General features: G+C 41.1%; 1 protein-coding gene across 1 annotated transcript in view; it reads left to right on the top strand.

The window, feature by feature from the left end:
* Positions 1–151: 151 nt before the first annotated feature.
* Positions 152–11935, top strand: part of PLCH1 (phospholipase C eta 1) — a 95338-nt gene continuing 83554 nt past the window's right edge. Inside the window, exon 1 of the mRNA XM_085302865.1 lies at positions 152–166. The gene's annotated coding sequence lies outside the window, so the exon portion shown is untranslated. The remainder of the gene's footprint in view (positions 167–11935) is intronic.

Below are 11935 nucleotides of genomic sequence, written 5' to 3'. Positions count from 1 at the left end.
CTTTTAAAGCGCGAACTGAGCGTTCGCAAGGCGAAACTTGCGTGCTGGCTGGGTTTATTTCGTTGGCYGTATAGCGAGTGAGGAAATACCGATTTTCGGTGGTTTTCCCCGTCTGCGGTGGGGAGAAGGCTGCTTTTGTCCCGCCTCCCGAGGAGACTCGGAGCAGGTACCGCGCCCGGCGCGGCCGAGGGCCCGGGGGAACCGAGGGTGCCTACTGCTCTGTGGGGGTGTCTCTCTCTCTCTCTCTCTCTCTCTTTCTCTTTCTTTTTTTTCCCCCCAGATTTTGGTCAGAAGTTGCGTTAAATGACATTTATCACAAAATCCTGGCCCTGCTGAGGTGAGTGGAAGACATCGCCTGAAGTGCGGTGTGACACTTCCAGAGAGCACCCTGGTCCCAGCCCTGTTAGAAACTGGAATCGGTGGGATTTGAGAATGGGCGAGTTCTTGCTGGATTGTCCATAAAACACCTTGTTTTATGGGAAAAATTCTACTCGATGAGTGGTGGGTTTTTTTGCTTGTCTCTAAGGAAAAAAGTATGATCAGCTGAAGACTTACATTTCGCCTATGTTTTGTTACCATTAAAGCTCCTAGAATCATCCAGTTGCTTAATTCTAGCTGACTAAAAAGTGTTTTCAGAAGTGTTATTAAATTCCACGGAGAAAGATATAAGCCTTATCTGATGAACTAGTCATAGGCTCTTTGTTTAAAGTGTGCTTTAGCTCCAGAGTTGTAAGGTACAATGTTTGCCTGTTTTCTATGGGCTCTCCTGGTTTACTTGTCCTTGGGACTTCTGGCCAGTATGTTGTAAAGCTCGGAGAAAATGATTCAGGAGCGTGTTGTTCTGAAATGAGAAAGAATATTTGCAAACAACATCGACTGAGAAGATAAAGGATCTAAGCCTGCAACAAGATACCTAAATTAAGGAATAAAGATATCGTGGTATATTTAAACAAACAAACAAAAAAACCCAGACTTTTCAGGAGTGAGGGACAACAGAGTGCACACTGTTAAATATTTTCCTGTTTCTTTAAACAGTAACTCCCTGAAATAAGAGAGTATTTTCTTTTCCCCCCTCAAACCTCAAACTCTGAAAGATGCAGTTTCTYGGGCTGTTTGTTTTAAGTATGCTGTTAGAGCAAAATGCTTTATCAGTTGAATATACATGATTCATTAAAAGTGGGGCTGATTGCAGAACATTTTCTGGTTTTATGCTATTGTCTATTAAAATGGGGATCAGCTGGTGGTTTTGGATCAAGTGGTGCACAGCTCATTATTTTAACAATACTGGCTCAGCTTGGGAGGTTGCCTAGGGAATTGATTTACTGCTTCTGTCCTTTCACCCTTTAAGGCGGGTGTCCCACAATGACTTTGATCAATATCACCAGTGTTCCCAAAAGGAAATAAAATTTTCACCCTATAGAAGCAATGGAGAGGCCACCCGCTATGAACAGATCCCAGTTTTGCCTGAGTCAATTTGCATTTAAAACACTGTCAAATACCCATAGCAGTAAAACAGTTTCACGATGAGCAGCAAAATACAGGACAAAATTTGTTTTATGTGTAGTAGTATTCACCTCCAAATGTAGTCCTCTATTCAATATTTTGTTTTCCCCAATTTCCAAGAAAGGCTTTACACAGAAGCTGAGTATTTTTGTTGCACCTACAAAGTGATCTTTCTATTAATAAAAAGCTTTTCCTTTAATGAAATCGCAATAAGCATTTCTCTGGGGAGAAGGARTGATTTGTTTTTTTGAGATGCCCCCAAGAGCTGATGCAGTTTAACTGATAACTTAGATGGCAAAGCAGTGCCACAACTTTACAATTCTTCCTTAAATCTAAGGAAGTCCAGCAGTTAAGAAAAAAAAATACCTAAATTTAAATTCTGAAGGCAGCAGTCTGTTTGCAGGTCTTCTAGAAACCTCCTGTGTTACCTTGGATAGGACAGATTTTACTGCTAGAGTCTTCAATGGGAGTAAGACCATAAGGCATAATTGTCTTGTGGGGTTTTGCAGAAGCTTCACTCATTAGTACTTCAAATTCACTTGAATGTGTTGGAATGAGTGAAGGTGTTATCGTGTTTTCTCTTGGTATAGTAGGATGCAGAGCATGTTCTAGGCAACTATCTTGGCTATTGTACTATGGAGTAGTAGTAGAGCCATCAGAAAAGTGCATTTCCCTCAGGCCGTAGAGCAGGGCTGAGCGATGCTGTGAGATGAATTGCTCCGAACCCCTGCGGTTTGAGCTGTGCTAAGGATACATCTGTCTTTCCTTCCAAGTCCAGAAGCAGAAGGCGCTCCCTGTGGAGCGCTGCTGGGGCTCACCAACATTTGTGCAGACTGATCAAATTGTCAGGAGGGTGGTTTTTGTCCAGATGCTCCAGAGGTCTGGGCTTGCCCTCTGTTTTCCTGATTTAAGAAGTCTTTTCCTGGTTGGTTGGTGTTATGTAGCACTGTTTAGTTCTACCTGAGTAGCTGTAGTATTGTGTGCATTTGGGATGCTGAAAGGCAGTTTGGGAGATCCAGAAGATGATAAAAAAATAACTGCCACTAAGCAGAGGCACTTTCTGAGACTCCCACAAAGGCTGTGGGAGTAAGTGTAATAGTGTGTATGCAAGAAAGGTGGGCAGAGCTGCTGAGAGTATTTTGGAAGAAGGCACTTGTTGCAGTAATAGAAAAAGCCAGGCGTGCAATGCTGGGAGCCCCTCTTGTGGCCAGGTCCACTGCTGAGTGTTGTAAGCCTGCTTCAAATGAGTTTGGTCATATGCACTAAAGCAGTGCATCATTTTCAGCAAGGTGTCTGTGCGAGTCTCTTCAACTTGAAATAATCCAAGGTTACTTGCAAGAAATTTCAAGTGAAGACAAGCTGTTATGTGAAGTAGTCCACACTCAGTTACAGACTTGATTTACTGGGAATGACAGAAAGTTCATTTACCCGTGTGCACCGAGCATGACCAAACGTGTGGCTGAGATGGAGTACTACTGGCTGTGTCAGCTGTAACTGCTCAGATCCAAAATGGGCATTGCTGAGCCTGAGCAAGACCATGGTGCCTGTAGTCTTTATTCTTTGCTTGAGCTCAGTTCYATCTGTAGGTGACTGGCAGACTGATTCACAGCAAACTCGACAGTGGCCCTCCCAAGAGAAAAATGAATAATAAKGTTGGTGAGTATCAGCTGTATCAGTTGATGACAAATGCAAAAKGTCTTGTTGTGGTGTGAAGAATCTATTCCCTGGGGGACTGCACCTCAGTCAGTAAGTAGCTAAACGTCACACAACATGTACGTGGCGATGTTGGCATAGCCCCCTTCAGGCACCTTATTTTTATCTTTATATTTTATCAAACTGAGTTGTGCCGTGCTGCAGCAGAGCAACAGCCATGGTTTCATAAATTATAGTAACAATTTTAAGTACAGAAATAACTGAAGCAGTGTTCTCCATTTTAAATAGTAGGGTCTCATCATATTAACAATGTGTCTGAGAATTACTAACATGTCCAAATTACCAAATGTTTATTCCTCCTGGTTAGAGATGAATGCTCTCAAGCAAGGTCTTGTGTACAGTTTACTACCTGTCTTCTATAGGGTGCGTTTCTGCTGGCCTGTTGAGGAAGTCAGGTTCTTTTTAAAGCTGCAAAAGCACTTACAGGATAGAAATATTTATCTTAATTTCTGCRAACAGAGGATGATTCCAAAATAATGATCAGTAAGAACAAAGTAAGCTTATACCTCCTGTTAGTTTCCACGATATCCTTGCTTTGGTGCACCATTTAGCTGCTGAGAAAAGATCTGAAAGTTTGTGCCAGGTATTTTCAGATGCCCTTGATGATGTTTTTAACAACRATTCTCTAAAATGCTTGTGAGAGAGATTCGCTTGCCTTTCCTATTTTACACTATACAGAGATGTGCAGGGCAAAGCAGTGTTAAGCAGCGTTTCAGCTAAAAGCAGTGTTGGATGTGTTCTTGAATGACCAGAGGTCTCCTTCTGCTGGTACTTTTGATAGTTTGCCCTTGGTTTCCTGCTCAATATCTGCACTGCCGTATTTAGCAGTGTGGAGTTGGCAGATTTTTTTGTTGTTGTTGTTGTTTTTTTCTATTTTTTTTTGATGTTGAAAGTGGAAAGATTTCATATAGCTTTAGTCAGATTTTCTGAGTTTGGAAAAATCTGAGAAGAGCAGTAATTGGCAGTTTGTATGGGATGGTGATCTGTCATTGCATGTAATATGTTTCTGACCTGGTGGGGGACTAGAATTCTTCTACTCTGATGGGGCATTAGAGGCTCTAACGGGCTTCAGTGATACCAGTTAAAATGCATCAGTAGCTTTAGAAAGCCACCGTACCTTCAGAGAATGTGGTTTCCACTGCAGTTATGGTATCTAGTTACCACATGAAAAACTGTCAAGTTTTGTGGTACTGAAATAATTTAGCAGAAGGGATTTTCTGCCCTCCTGTGACCTCTCAAGAACCAAAAACTTAGAGGAATAGCGTTTGACCTATGGCATCATGGAGGGAGGGAGGAAGCATGCTGTACCTAAGTACAGACCTGTGTATCCCTTGCCAGGGCTCTTTTGAAATGTTTTTATGACTGAATCRGTTCTAGTTATGTCTGCAAGCTCTTGAAGATACCTTGAACCTAGGAAGAATTCCAGAAAGGGATGTAAGAAGGCAGGCTAGCTGCCTGGCCCCCTGGTGCCTGAACTTCACTGGGAGTTAGCATCCAGATTTAATTTTAAAAATAAACAAACAAAAAACCAGTCCCCCCAAACCCCACACTTGTCTATTGCTTCTCTTTAGCAGAATCTTTCCTTGCAATATTGGAAACCGAAGAGAAACTAGTAAGTGACTGAGCAATATCAGTTTTCCTTCCAGGAGGATGGGTTCACTGTGCTTTTGTGTCTAAGGAATCTCTTGCGTTATTGCCTGTTCAAAGAAAAGGGGCCAGAACGTGGTTTCAGRTGCAATATAGATGCACAAACTATTGGCATGGATGACCCTTAACGGTGACAGTTATGGGCTTGCTTTGCACCCCTTGCACCCTTACTCTGAAGGGAGTAGTGGTGTTTGTCCCATGGAACAAAGTGGACAAAATATACAAGGCTACAGAATCTGAAGATGCACTATAGATGAGCAAAAATAATAGCATTACCAGTTGAGATAAAGTGATTTCTCTCTATATAAAAATCATCGGTGTAGAAAGACTATTGCATTGAACATCTCTGGAGTTTGAAAACTTCTGAGCCTCAAAACCAACAAAAGATCTGAATTATCCGGTAAGTTTGTGTACAGAGAGCTAGCAAAAGCAACTGAAAGGTATGTAGAAGACTGGAACACTTTGTAAGGAAAATTTCTGTGCACATTTACTCCTGCTATCAATTTAATATCTACTGGGACAACTGTTCTGCTGAAAGCAGAGTGTGTGAGGCAAGTGTCCTCTGAGGCAATGCCTGCTAAGTGATAGAGGCAGCAGCATGCTGCCATCCTGGAAATAATAAAACCTCTTCTTGAGGAATGGGTAGCAAATGCTAATTCCCTTTCAGGGTTTGTTGCCATGGGGAGTCGGTTCAAATCCTTTCTAATGCCTTCCTCAGCAGCTACTTGTGCTGACACACGCTTTTCATGACTTCCCAGAAGGAGCAGAGAAATGACTTGAAACAAAAGTTCCATCAGCATTAGCAGCCATGGGAAGACTGAGCTTTGCTGTTTGTTAGCTGTGGATAGGACAGATTGGAAAGATGTCCATTATATTGGCCAGTACAACTTGACTGGCCTCCTGCCTGCATTGGGTGGGCTAAATGAGGGGGAGGAGTGGGAACTGGGTAACTGTGAGCTGAACACTGCGAGTAATGTGGCATAGCGRAGCTGTACTTATTCCCCTTCTGAAACCTGAAAGGGCAATTTATGGGGCAGGTTGGACTTGAGTCCTCTAGCTTGGTCCAGATTAGATGCTATTAGGGTTAGACCGACTCTCMTATCAGCACGTGCAATATCTGGGAGACGTGCACCTTGAGGTACATGGGAGCAGCCGCAGCCAGCTGCTCTTTGCATCCGTGGCACTGGCTCTGTRCAGTCAGGTGCTATTTCCTGAGTACCCCTGAGAGAGTGCTGGGACTGAGACAAGGCATCCAGCTAGTAAGGGATGATGAAGAGCTGTGATCTGACATGGTAATACCGATGGCAGAAGGCAACAAGTGGTGATGATGATGATGATACTTTTGGTTTGCTAGTTGCTGTAAAATTTACAAAGATTTGGATACAACTCTTGGAAGCACTAATAGAAACACTTAAAAAAGCAAACTGGCATCAGAGTCTGTCTTCATCTTGCAAAGATGTGTTTAATGCTTTGACAGAGAAATAACCAAAATACTAGTGTGCAGTATCAGGTRACTTGACATGCCTAAACTAGCATGCAATTCTATGTTAGATCTATRTCCTAAACCTATACTCTCTTGTGATCTTTTTGCCTTGGATAGACAACCTTGACTTTCAACAATTTCTGATTGGTCCCAGTGAAATCCATAGGAAATTTCTTTTCTGCTGAGCTGGTTTAAGCAACCTGGTCACCTTTACTGCCAGCATWGTTGTGCCAGCACAGCTGTTTTGGTAGCCTCATAGCAAATTAGATTAGGGAACTGATCTGGCAGAAAAATAACCAAAACAAATTTGTTTTTTATTTACCCAACTAATTCCTAGAGGAATAAGAGAAGGATCAGATACYAGGTGTTTTTACCTTCTGTTACCTATAAATATCACTAGCAGAAAAAAAGTATTGATATTTGGTRAGTACTTGCTGTTGAAAAATGTGTGCAGTTTTGTTGTTATCTTTTCCTTTTTYTTGTTTGTATCACAAGATAGCTTTAAATCCTAGGAAGTATGCATATATTTGTAAAATAACTTGCTTTATATCTATATTTTTTTAATTACAAGAGCAATGCCAATTTGTGGGTGAAATTCTTTTCATATCAACACTATGAATCTCTTATCTGATATGGCTAATGGCTGTGGCCATTGTTCTATAGAAGTAACTTTAGCAATGCTTACCGAAGAATGTTTATATTTGATTAATGTAGATATTTAATGTTGATTAAAGTGGAGGTTTGCACATATGATATGTGGGACCMTTAAAGTCTAGGTTTGCATGGCATTTAAGTCTAAATCTGTATGAATTTAGACCAGATTAAAAGCTTAGCAATATTGTGGTGACTGTTACTGCCTTAGTGAAATAAAAAAGAAGCCCAAGCTTGCAGATGCAGTAACTGTGTCTCATGAAAAATTGTCATGTTAAGAATTGTTTTTTCTGTTTTGGAGTTTGTTTTTCTGATCTAACTGTGGCTAACCTTTTCATTTGATAGTTGCTTTGTTTTGTGGATATTGTTCAAAGTGTGTGTGTGTGTGTATATATGTGTGTATATGTATATATAAAAACATACATATATATATATAGAGAGAGAGAGAGAGAGAGAGAGCCTTTGGCATGCAGCCATTGGTCTCTGTGAAAACTTGAAGGTTATTCCACCAGAGGATTGGTCGATACTTTTACTTATAAAAAAACTGGACTGAAAATGGTTTTTTTTGTATGTGTATGTTTCACTGTGAAGACATTCCTGTCTATGGCTGCTGATAAATTAATGTGAGAGGAGTCCTCTAGCATATCGTAGCATGCTGCAGGGAAAGAAACTTGGTGGGAGCATAAACTTTCCTGGTTGCRTGTTGTAGCATAGACAGAAGTGCAAAGGACTTTGCTCCCTCTTTTCAGCATCTGTCATTTCATAAAATGATTGTAACAAAGGGCTGAATTGTTGGTCTGTTGCTCTAATAATATATATAATAGATAAGTTGTGAAGCTGAATTGCTTGGTTTTTGATTATTACTTTGAAATTCTCCAATARAAGTGCAAAGTATTATTCCTACTCTGGTTTGGTGGCTTTCCTGACCTGCTTGCGATAACTGCAACCTAACTGGATGCATGCAGTGGTGGATGGCAGAGATTCTGGGTGTCCCTGCCACAACTGTAGCTGCCAGATTAAAGAGCAGTGCTTCTCTCTGGACAGAATATTCCTGCTGCTTATTGCCAGACAGATGGTCTTTCCATATCCGATACAGATGTCTGTAATGCTGGTAAGAGTCCTCTCTGGCCATATCTGGAATTAAGACAGTATTATTTCCAGTCGCACACTTAGTGCATCTTTTGCTTGACCCTGCATAGCTCTTTGCATCTCTAACCTATTTTTCTCCGTCTCTTTCCTCCCCCCCCCACCATTATACCTTCTGTCTTTATTTATTTATACTAGAAGCTTGTGGCTTCTCGTATATCTTTGAACTATTTTTCTTTTGTAAAATTTGTCAGTAACAGATATTTAAAACAGCTGCAAGCTTCCGAAAATCTGGTTTCCTCTGAATATTCAGCATTTCCTCGTTTTCGTTGTCTCAGGAGAAAGGAATTGCCAGTCATATGAAGCTTTCTAACTTTGGCAGAACTTCCTACAGATTTTTTTTTAACCATATAGCATTTTGCGCTAAGGAGAGCAATACATTTTTTTTGTAAATTGTATTTTCAAAGCATGTTCACTGGTTAGGTAGTGGGATGATGAGCTTTGGAACTGGAGCTGTGGTTTTAGCAGAGGGTGGTAGCAGTGAACTACAGTATCTATGCTGATAGCAGGAGCCATTTGTACTATCTGATCGACYTCACAGTGGTATCTGTAGAAGTGCTTCAGAAACAAGAAGGGGAGAGGGCAACTCAGGAAAGATGAGATTAGCAGTCTCTCCATTCTGCCTTCTGCTCGCTTAACTGCTAGTTAATCTAAGCATTCTCCAGAGAGCTAGGCAGCTAGGCGCAGGCTTTGAACAGAGTTTCCCTCTAGTGCTAAATAGACGTGTGCTTAATACTCTCTTCACATTAGGGACCTGAACTGTGTCCAGGTTCAATATTGCAGCTAAATATTTAGATTATGCCACTGCTTTCCGAAATGGTTTGTGCTAACGATAACAGTCAGCCTGGGGTTGAGCAAATGTTTCGCTCCAGTGCTCTGCTCTCCCTCTGACTGCTGGTGTAATAGTGCAATGAATTCCTGCTTCTCTGCACCACTTGCTAAAATGTGTTTCTCTGTGTGAGAGGGGAAATTGCGGAATACTGTGGAACCAGGGAAGAGCTGGGTCTTACGTTCTTGATCTTAAGCCTAATAAGAAGCATCTATCACAACCTAGACGGAGTATGTGCATCTTCTGTTAAACTCAGAAGTGTGTGTGTGTGTGTGTATGTATCTATTTAGCTTTACAATTTTTGAAATCAAGTAACTTCATAAAACATGTATATAGCAAAATTCTCCCTGTGAAAAATTTACCTACTTTGTTGGCAAAAAAAATGATTTTCTCATTCACATATGTATTTGCATACACGTGCATATATGTGTATATGCATAACAATAACTTTTTGTATAGATGTGACAAGTCCCACTGAACTTTGAGCAAAATCAGTTTACTTCCAACAATAACACTTTTGTAAAGTACAGTTTAGCACTAATCGTAGCTAATGCTGTCCTCTTTGGAAGGACTTCTCTTATGGAGCACAGTATTGAAAATGCTAGCCTAACCCGGCTGACATATTTAATGGAAATCAATCAGCTAAAATAGAAGCAGCTCTTTGGAGCTCGATTTTTCTATAGGCCATGTAATACTGTGTTAGTTAACGTACGTGCTAATAGGTTGTGTGTAAATCAAACGTAGATGGATTCTTGCCATGCTGGAGTAGCATCTCCACAGTGATGTGGTGAGGTGACGATTGCTTTACCTCTTGGACTGAACGGTTTTAGGCTGGGCTCAGACCTGAACCTGTAGGAATTTTGCTTGCCGGGGAGGGTGACACCTCCTGAGCTGAACACTCTGCACAGCAGATGAATTAGCATTGCTTTCAACTCTGCTTCTGAGGGTTGCCTCATCAAGTAACCACACAAACAGTTTTGAACTTACATCTGTTAGGATTTAGGTGTTTTTTGCCAAACTGGTGATACGATCCTTTTCTATTTGAATGTAATTACTTACTGGCTTTTCCTACTCATATAGCTTATTTTATTCATATAAAAAAAAGATACAAGAATACTTGTATCTGTTCTGATCTATGGCATCAACCAGGGAGAAGTTGTACTTTTTTCTGCTGTATCATCAGTATTGAAATGGTACATGTTTGTGTACAGTTAAGTGTTTGTTCTTTCAAAATGGTTTTGGTCCCAATATGTTCTTTGTGCAATATTGTAGGGCCTGATCCTGACTGGRCTGTCTCAAAGCTCAGAAGTAAATAACTCTGAGGATCATCTAAATAACTGCTGGTGTTTCTCGTGGAGGCTTTCCTGCAGAATATTTGTCAGCTGATGTAGCCACTTTAGGATTCTGCCTTCATCTCTGAAGTGCCAGGGAGAACCTTTGTTCTAAGAGCAGCCACGAGTGTGGGAGAATCCTTTGTGCTAAGAACAAAAGCGTATTGTATCAGCAGGGGCCGTGAAAGGAGGTGGGGGTGAAGGCTTTCTTTCAGAGGAACTACTTATACCAGTAGCAATATTTTCCCCATGAATCCCCCCTACGACATGAATTCTGTGTGGGAGCTGGGCAGGACATAAGAAACTTTTTCTTCTATATAATTTCTTAGATRAATATTTGATACAATTTTATTAATGAAAGCATAGTGTTTTTTATTTTTTAATTATTTTTTAAACCTAATGTGATAAGACTAGTAGTAGGTTAGACCAAGGTGGTAGAATTATTCCAAAACTTTGAAAATACCAAACAGCTTGTTTCTTTCTAATTAATGCCAGAAGAGCAGTCTTTGTTCTGGCAAACAATAATAAAAAGCTCATGGCCAGCAAGGGCAAAAGTCCAAGTAATGTAGAAGATGAAATCTGGCAGAAGTAATGGGTAATTACTGTTTAGTGTCCCAAATGTTAGTAAAATATGCCTTTATTATAAACAATACATGTGCTGTACCCAAAGCACCTACTGCAGTGGAGATTGTGATGGCTTTAAGATGGAGCAAAACAAAAACTTTATCAGTTCATGCCTATAACAGATCATTCAGACCATCTCTTCCCTATAAAAGYAACAGGAGAGAAATCTCACACTTGCAATAGAACAACCTTCTCACAAAATCTGTAACAGAAACGCTTTAGAAATCAGATTAACACTTGTTTATCAGTCCTCTAATTGTTGCACTGATAATCTAGAAAYTTTGCGCTCATTCACCTGGTTGTTGGCTGCAGCCACATTCTGGTTTGCTGCTCCTTCAGGAGAAAACACTGTCACGTGCTGCCTGAAATGCTGCCTGGCTGAGATATGTCTGCATAGCTGAGCTGGTCCAGGTCGCAGGGTATGATCCCTTCAATGCTGATGCTCTTGGGCCTTCTCTGAGCTAATTCAGCTTGTCAGCCCTTCAGAAATGGYCTGCTTTTTCTGGGATTAGTGTGTTGAATGAGCTGAGAGGAGCATGGTGACTGACAGAGGTGGGGGAGAAAGTCTGGCCCAGAAAGTCTTGGGGAATGACCTCCCAGGTAGAGGTGGGGCTGGGGTCATTCCCCAAGAGACCAGAAACAGCTTGTAATTTTGGGCTCGTCAAGATCGGCCATGTCATCTCCAACACTGACGGAGACACTGCATTCATCACACTGAATAGGGAATGAGCTTACATGGGTAGCTCTAACAGACAAAAAGGCATTTTCCTGTCAAGGGAAAAATCTGGATTCTTCTCTTTCCTTATAGCTGAGTATGGTGGTTGGGTGCAAGGAAAAGATTGCAGTTTAACTAAAAGCTTGGAGGGTGCTAGAGTCTTGAAGGAAAAGGGTGAAGATGTGTGGGCCTACCATTATAGGTCTGCTACTGAGGAGTCATAGAATCAGTAAGGTTGGAAGGGACCTCTGGAGATCATCTAGTCCAACCTCCCTGCTCAGCAGGGTCACCTA

The sequence above is a fragment of the Rhea americana genome, unplaced genomic scaffold (assembly GCF_003343005.1).
Source record: "Rhea americana isolate MKP2758 unplaced genomic scaffold, rheAme1 scaffold_193, whole genome shotgun sequence".
In the NCBI taxonomy this organism is placed as follows: domain Eukaryota; kingdom Metazoa; phylum Chordata; class Aves; order Rheiformes; family Rheidae; genus Rhea; species Rhea americana.
Note: the sequence above shows the minus strand (reverse complement) of the source record. Positions and strands in the feature narration are given on the sequence as shown.